We start from the raw sequence: 9489 nt of genomic DNA, 5'->3' as shown, positions 1-9489 counted from the left end.
AGAGACCTGTTAAACCAGTACATAACCATAAATACTAGTTCAGTCAGTACATAAACACAAACCACTCTATTGAAGCCCTAAGAGTCAGGAGGCCAGCAGAAAGGGCTGCTGAATTTCAGAGGAGCCTCTCATTCATTGATATAACTTTCATCAGTTTTGTAGGTAAATCCCTCCCTTTTATATTGTTTGAAAGTTACTCCTGCTAAAGCCCACAAGGTGTTTTTCTTGTTCTCATTACTTTTAACAGCTGGATGGATAGCCTGTATAGCACAGAGTGTGAAATAAATAATTAATCACTTTGAAACATTGCTTTCATGAAAAATCACATACAAATATGATGTTTACTTGTAATTCATTTAAGTTATAAAAACACTAGCTGAAAGGGTGACTTCCCAATAAATCTGCTAAAGTACTGGGTAATGGAGCCTAGCTTCTTTCCTTTTCTTATTTTTTAATTTTTCACCTCAGCTAATTTATGGGCCCTTTCCAAAATTGTACTTTAAGGCACATTTTTTAGCAAATTCCCCAAGTGAAATGCATCTATGGAACTGTTACAAATTCCTCCAATTTTTTATTACCGGTTTTTCCCAGTTTCAATTCAATGAGCAACAAATAATAGAAAAATACCAGATTTCATTATATTTACATTTGCTTCCCACTTGTGTCAAAGCACTAATACCTTAAGGATCAGTTAGTGAGCTCAGTTATTTATTTCTTTTCTTTTCTTCATAAATAAAACAACAGAAGTAATTATTCTTATTAAAAATGGAATTAATCGAAACTGCTAAAGAATGTTGTACTGAAAGTGTCAGTTTCAGCAAAGCTTTAGTAACATTCATGTATTTTAAACCAGATAGATAAGCCTTTTACAGATTCACAGACCAGCTGTACAAGCTCCCTTTTTTCTTGACCTGCTCTGACCCAGGTCTGCAGGAACCACAGGTCTTTAAAGGTCACATTCTCCATTTTTTGAGCACATCAAGATTAGCAACTGGCCACAATTATGATGATAAAGTGTGGGGTTTTGACACACAGAGAATCTTGAATGCCTTGCCAATATCACCGAGAGCCCAAGAATTAGTGGTAGGTACAAGGTTTTCTGATCAATATTGGCTATTCTAAACTCAAACTCTACCTTCAAAATCCTTCTTTCTGTGATCAAATGCTCTTTTATCAAATATTCTCTGTCTCATTACTGGAATATTTTGGTAATTTACACTCTGCATTGCAGACAAAGGGTTCTGTAACAAATGTATGGTGTTTGGGGACTCCATTTCATTTCTATGATTCACAATTTTTATGTACTAATACAAGTTTCACTGAAGTCAGTTACAGTAATTCTGTCAGGCCCTGAAGCTGCCTCTTTGAATTGGGATGATCCACTTACTGATACACAGAATATACAAGATATTATTTGTAATTTTATCAAAATAGATTTGTCTTCCAAAAGCTTTCTTACTGCATTTTAAATACATACTCAGATCAGAGACACACAGAAACAAAAAGATGGCGCTGGGATGAAAGCATTCTTAAATGAAAGAGGAGATTTTTGTCCACAGTCAAGAACTTCTCAGTGAAAGCATTTTTCAGCTTTGACTGGTTTGTTTCAATATATATGTAGGTACTGAGATTCAGAGTTAAAGTTTGTAAATCTATTAGTGGAACCGCTGAAATCCACAGGATTATCATGATGAGCAATTAGTTGTCTGTAGAAGAACTTGAACTACTAAAAATAGAGCCAAACTTCTACATAGTGATGCAATCACTCAATAGTGATAGCAATGGACATATAAACAGATAACTCTCTGTTTTAAATAGATACCATTACAGATACTGTAAACAAGACATTTGTATCTAAGCAGCATTGACTGAAACAAATGACAAAATGATAAACACAGAAGAACAATGCCTTCTATCAAATACATCTGTGTACAAGGGCTACAAAATGCCCAAAGACTTGAATCCCTTGCACTGAGATAAATATATTTATATTGTATCTTTTAAAAGGTCCAGATTATCCTGCTAACCCAGTTGTCTTCCCTTTCAGTTCCAAATAATTTGAAACTGCTTCAAAAGAAGAGTTTTTCTTGAAATTGGAGGTCATTTTTTTTAAATTTCATTGATTCAAACTTGATTTAAAACAAGAAAAAACATTCCAGCCACCTTCAACTAAGTATTACAGTACTGTGTTCAATAATGTTTCTGAATGTGCATTAGTAAAATAAAATAAAACAAAATAAAATAAAATAAAATAAAACACACAAAAAACCAAAAAAACCCCAATCTACTTCTCCCATGATGTTTGAGACCACTCATAAAATATTAACTTGTGACTAGAAACAACTAGTGTCACTAGTGTCCTGGTGAAACTGGACATTATTTCAGCCCAGAAATATTGAGTTTGTGAACCTCATCATTAAATGTGTAGATTTTCCAATTTGACAATTTTACATAAATTCAATAAAGGTTTTATGAGATTTAACTACCACACAATTTGCACTTAAACATTATCTTTATAAACTCCTGAATACTCTGTCTAAGATTATGACTAAACCAGAAAACCCACCCACATTTCCTTCACATTCCTCCAAGTATATATCTACTATGATACCATTTTCCCACACTAATTACAGGCACTGTTTTCAAATTCCTGGTAGCAGTACATGTGCTTTTCAAATCACCTCCTTGTCAGCTGACATTGATGAGAGGAATTACTTCAAAGGTGATAAAATCAAAATAATTTTACCATTTGCTTTCAATTTGGATGCAAATGCTATTTCCAGCTCTCTGACTTAACAGTAGAGAAATAATACATTTTTTATTTTTATTTAGACAGATTATTTAATTTGAAAATACCAAATTGCATTTCTTGTAGCTCATTTATAAATTAGATCACAGAATTAAGAAGTAGCTCTGAAATGTGCCCTGATGGTATGCAGCTTATTGGCTACTAAAAATCTGACACATTTTTTAGCATTACTGACTTTTACAGGAAGGATTTCCATTTTTGTTTTTCCTCTGTTCACCTCTGCTCTATGTGTTGTTTGTTTGTGTTATTTAAGACATCAGTAGGTAGGTACAGACTTTAATTTTCTTGAAGGAATGGAGCAGTGGAGTAAGAGAACTGAGATGAATGTTTGAAGAAACACTGGCCAATTTTAAAGACAGAATTTAAAAGCTCTGTAGAAGGCAGGTATCATGTTTACTGTAAAAGCTTTAGAAGGATGAACAAGCATGGTAATATCATGGTTTAGTGGGTTTCTCCCTGTCAATGGCTGACCATCGATGTATGTTTAACTTTCATTGTGAGAAAAAAAGGTTAGTTTAAATTATATTTTATGTGGCTTTCACAATAAGCTAAGCAGATGCAGACTTTAATTTGGTTTCTGTAAATATTATACAGGAGAGCTAGGAATCGTTCTGACAAGAGTTTTATTAAAATCTACTTTAAAGCTGATACATGTCTCTTCTTTCTTGAGATTTTTGAGATTTGCAATTGACTGACACTAGTTTCAACTTTTCTGTTATTACAGAACATGCACATAGCAACAGACTGATTCATTGCCCAAATAGGGTCATCTGACTTGTGTGTAGATTTCAGCTATACTACTCAAAAACTAGTTCTTAAAAAAAAATTAAAAGGTTTGAGTGTTCTAATTTTAAAATCCTCACAAAATCCAATAATTTTTTCATTATTTTCTCCTCAAGAAATCATTTATTCTTTAGCCAAAACATATGGACATATGTGTGAAGAGAAGAGTGAAGAGAAGCTGAGTCCAAAGAGTACCAGTTTTTGATAAAGCAATTTACCCAGGGCCACAGAGAAAATGAATTTTTAATGCTTGAGATCAGTTACTGATAGTCAGTTTTTCTCGTTGTTCTCACTAGATATTTCCAGGGAAATTTCCAGGTTTAATCACCATGAGATTTTCTTCAATCATTTTTGTCAGTTCCTACTTGGCCAAAATTATGCACAGAAAATCATGTTTGTCATAAGAACATGAGCACCATACCTACTAATAATAATAACATCTAAAGTAAAGATCATATAGTGCCTTTGGATCATAGTTAACAAAATTTAGTTTCTGTAAGGTTTAGTTTAGTGCTTAGGATTTTTACTATTTGTTTTATTTTTGTTTGGTTTTAATTCAATTTGCTTTCTAATTTCTCAGTAGATGGTGGTATCCATGGGTCTAAAAATATTTTATTACTCATCTGAAGTTCACCATGAGAAAGAACAGGTCATCAGAGCCTTTACCAAAATTCTTTAAAGGCTTCTTCTAAAGACAGAAGTCCTATCAGAACAAAGTTCAAAGCAACATAATGCTGGGTGGTGCAGGTTTTCTGCTGAAGGTACAGAAGCACCTTTTCCTAAACTCTCCTGAAACTGCTGTTGTAAAGGTCTCTTACATGCTGTCACCAAAAACCAAAAATCCTTCCTAAACTAACTTTGAAAACTTAAAGTTCCTGAAATGCTTTCTCAATTTCTACTCTTTTTTTCCCAATACCACAACAGAAAATTTTCTAATAAATAGTGCACCATCTGAATGCTGACAGGTTAACATCAAGCCCTCGTGACTGGTACTGCAGGGCCAAGTATCAAAATGTCAAAAACAGCTCAGCATGGATTAAACTCATCTTAGTTTTTTCTTCCATCCTTTTCAGTTCAAACCCAAACTCACTACAAGCCATCTAAACCATGGTTTCAGAATGTTCATATAGTCAATAATAGCTCCAAAAGTGGTTCAGAAACTTCTCTCCCTCCTTTGGTTTCTCCTTTGCCTCTGGGATCTCTTGGGATATGAGACTTGATTGTCTCCAAGATGTGCAAACAGCTCTGTGGCCCACTTGTGCATCAGTCTGCCCAAGACTGTGTGACTTTATTTGCTGGGGTGAAGCACTGGCAGCCTCCACTTCTCTTTCTGCTTTGGGGTTTACTTGGTTTTCTGTTTCCTGCATGGATGAAAATTACTCAGATGGTTTCAAGATCATAATGCTCGTGTAGGCATGATCCTTCTTCCTTGGGTTGGTGATTGGTCACTGACACACTGTAACTTGCCATACAAGGTGAATTATAAATGGAAGAAATGCTGGCCTGTAGCTGAGGGTGTTCCTATGCCAACTGTCCACGAGTTCAAAGGCCCTTTGCTGTGAGCTTGATAAATGGTGGGTCTCCATTCAGACAGATTTGTTGCTCAGGGACAGATTTCTCCAGAAATCCAATAAGCATTTCAATCAACTTGATCTCATTTAGTTCATGGTATTCAAAGAAAGGTGGATCTCTGGTTTATCTATTCCCCTTTATTGATCCTAACTCGCTGTAGTTAAAAAAAAAAACCAAAACAATGACGCATTACTTTTGAATAACTTGCCAAACAGATATCTAGCATTAAGTCTTCTATTAAGAACCCATAGTTTGTATTTTAGTTTAATTTTGTTACGCCATTTTGGTTATTTCTCATGTTGTTCAGTGATGCTGATCAGCAATGCAGGAAAGAATAAGGGAAAATATGCAGCTTCTGCATCATGGTCTTCACTTTACAATACATTTGCTTAGGACTTTTTACAATGGAGCTTTGATGTCACTGGCTTCTGGAAACAACTGGGAATATCAGTATTCAATAATTATAATAATGCAAAACTTCCTTACTTTCTTCATTTCAATCAGTATAATTCAAATACAGGAGTTCACCATTAAGCAGTTTATCTTTGATCTGATTTGCTCTTATTTACAAAGTAAAACAGGAAAAATGCAATACAGATAGTGTCAGAGAAATAAAAACTAGAACATGCTCTATTTTCTCTTTCAATCCCTTAATTTCAATTTTTTTTAATCACAGCTTTCTTACAACAGGTATTCAAAATCTAATTCAGTTCAGGTTGCCCAAAATTTCTCACAATAAAAGGCTCATTTTTAATTGCATACAACTTTGCCAGGCACCAGGCTACAAGCTGAAATTTTTCATGCCAGATGTCTGACTTAGATTGGATATTGATTTTCTTTTCTTCAGAACTTCAGAAAAAAAAACCAAAGCAAAACAAAACATTGGTTTGCTTCTGAGATTTGCATGAATCAGCTACAGAAACTGACTGGACCTATCTCTTAAATATGTCCATCTATACAAAGGTGTCACATATTCCCTTAGTGTGCTCTGTAGATAAAATTATCTGTATTTCTGAAGCACTAGTTCTTTGCACCACAGAAACCTGGACAAAATCACCAGTTTTATTTTCATTGTAAAGTTTGAATGAAGTGTACTTGTAAGGCCACATGGTTAATAAGAAATATAAAAAGAAATAGTGAAGATCAACTCTTATTGGAAGAGAAAGGCATCTCAAAGAAAAATTAGTATGTGAAGACTCAAAAAGTACACAGACAAGAGGACATTAAGATTTCACACACAGTTCTAACTCTGCTTCTCTTATATTTTTAAGTACTAAACTTTAGATTCTTACAATTCTTTGGTTTGTTTTGCTTTTTTGTTTTATACTAAAAATACTGTCTGGAACTATAGCACAGAATTTAAAAAAAATGCATCACACAGCATTTGTTCCAGTAGACAAAAAGGCTGTTTCTTTGACACTTATCCAGTTTACTATCAAAAGAGTCACATCAGTGATCTACACTATCTGGAATCCTAAAAGCTCAGAACTGCAGCTGTATCTTCCCAGCAAGGTAACCAGAGACTGCAAATAACCATCAAATATATCTTCCAAAAGAGCTCTCATCCAGGAGGGGCTTTTGTGAGCTGTAGAGCAAATGGATGGATAATTTCTTTGGGAACTCCATGGTTAATCAGGAAACTGTGGAAGGAATCTAAGATGCATACTGCCCCAAAAACCACAGGAGAGTGAGGCCCTTTTTTGGGAATAATTGTAAATAAACCTATCTTTAAGTGTCAGGAAAATTCTAAATGCAAGCCTTAAACTAAGCTGTAGTAACAGCTTCTTTTATTAAGGGAACACACCTCAAAACCCTGGGGTTGCTTAGTTGTTGTTGGTGTTGATTGTTTTTTCTTAATAATGATAATGTTTTTAAGTAACTCTGTAATCCAAAATCATAAAATGCATAATTAAACCATTAAATTTTTAAACATAGAAATTTATGAAAATTTAGAATTTTGCCTCAGAAGTTTATATAGCCATATAAATATTTATTGCTTAAATGTCCTACATCATGACTTAAACCCGTGACTTCTTTAATATTGGGAATTACAGCCCTCTGTATAAATGTTTACTGGCAGTAGACTTCCGTTTTTCTCCCTCACTTTCCTATTATTCAAACTCCTCTGAGAGATCAAGTAGCAGGAAGCATTAAAAAACAAAACAAAACTGGGTGACTGTTTAGCCTAATTTTCCCTGAAAAAAAAAATTTATTTTTATCATCTCAGTTAGTTGTATCCAGAGTAACCTTTTCCCAAAAAAAGTCTTGGTGATGGACATACATTTAAAAATGCAAAAATCTGCCATTACTAAGAGGGAGTCCAAATAACCATATGTGGGCTCAATAACTCTTTGTAAATATTGTAACACCTTTGCTTAAAAGGCAGGTATTGTACATGAAAGCTAATTTCCATTGTTTCCCCAAAACACTCCTTAATACCTGTATCAAAAAATGTGATTAAAAGCAGGAGTCCGTGTCAACTTTCATAAAATCATAGAATGGTTTGGGTTGGAATGGACCTTAAAGATCATTTAGTTCTAATCCTCCTGCCATGAGCAGGGACACCTTTCACTAGAAAGTGTGTCCTTCCTTAAATACAAGTAAAGCTAACCTTAAGGATTTCTTTTCAAACAGCATATTTTCTAGCTATGTTCTTTTAAAAAAGAAAATTATGTTTAGATGCAATGCAATTGCTTTAGAAGACAAAAACTACCAATGTATTCTCTCTTTTCCTGGAAGAGATGACCTCAGTTCGAAGTGTCTCAACAGCAGAAGTTATTCTCTCTGGAAATGTGGTCAGGTCTCATGTGGAATCAGTCCTCCAGTTGCTTGAAATATCTCTAGCACCAAAGCACATCTTTTCCCAAGGGGCGTAAAATTTGCTGTACTCATTTGCACACATCCTCGGCTGTCATGAGAGCTGAGCTCTGTGGGGTGTGGCAGATGGATGCTGTTGGGTGCAGCTGGAAAAATGCACACAGGGATCCAGCATAGCACAGTCCCTTCCCAAAGGAAGGCACTAGAAATCTACCTGATATAGCAGTAGTAGATGAGAAAAGGAGGCATAGTAAATCCACTAATATTCACTAAAATAATTGTCTCCGTCCTTCTCAGCTACATCCAAGTGAAGGCAATTTCAAAGCCCAAAGCCACATCAACTAAAGGAACCTAGAGCTTAAATGGAAATCTCAGGAGAGGATGTGCAATTTAATTTATTTATAGTTAAGTACAGGAGTAAAATGTAAGGCAAAACTTGGACAAAGTTGATTCATGGGGTGGACAGTTGCAAATCATTCTAGAGCACCAAAGAGACAAAACTTGTCACAAGAGTCTACGTAAATTAAAAATAGTAGGTGTTCAGGATTTGTTTTAGTGAATTTTATTAAAATATAATTTATTTAAAATTAAATATTTTCTAGAAATAATTGTAATGAAAAAAAGTTTTCCCATTCCACTTCCATAAAAAGTGTTAATATAGCCTAAGTACAAAAGAAATTATAAGAAATATAACCTAAGTACCAAAAAAAAACATTTTACAGGCTTCATTGAATATCAGAGTTGGGATTTAATTTCAGAAGGGATTTTTTTTTCCATTGGTTAATTTTTTTTTAATTTTCCTAAGACAGGCTTGAGCCATGCATTGCATGGTCATGACTATGCTGTTTTTTGTAGTAAGCTGAACAAAACCATATAATAATATATATAATATATAATAACCATATAATAACCATATAATAATATATAATAACCATATAATAACCATATATAATAAAATGTAATTAAAACTTTGTGTGAATTTAGTTCAACATCCGTTTTAGCATCCAAGCATTTTCTATCATATTTTAATTGCTAGAATTTTCTTCCTAGCAGAGACACCCTCATTGTTTCCAAGGAGGTGTATGACTTCTACCTACTACTTATATATAAACCACATGTGTATATATATATATAGAATACCTTTAAATACCTATTTGTGTTTCCTCCATGGCAGTATTTCTGTTTAGGTGGTGCCTTGATGCTCACCTGTGCCTAAGATATGTCTCAGCTGCCTACTACTGGGAGGAGGTGTTTACTGCAAAAGGCAAACATTGCACCAACAGAATCACTGAACAACCCATGAGTCCGGCTGACAAAAATAGTAACAATCCTAACCTTTTGTTCTTTGGCCACCTTTCTGTGGGTTTCTCAAGTGAGGCCAGACCTGAAAGCAGTCTTATGCACACAATCAAGTTATGAGTGCACAATCATAATTTATTGCTCGTGAGGCACACCAATGGCTGGGGCTAACGGGGTGTGATGTGCTCAGCAGTTCGTGAGCAGGCAGA

Source organism: Agelaius phoeniceus, chromosome 2 (genome assembly GCF_051311805.1).
Source record: "Agelaius phoeniceus isolate bAgePho1 chromosome 2, bAgePho1.hap1, whole genome shotgun sequence".
Classification (NCBI taxonomy): Eukaryota; Metazoa; Chordata; class Aves; order Passeriformes; family Icteridae; genus Agelaius; species Agelaius phoeniceus.
Note: the sequence above shows the minus strand (reverse complement) of the source record.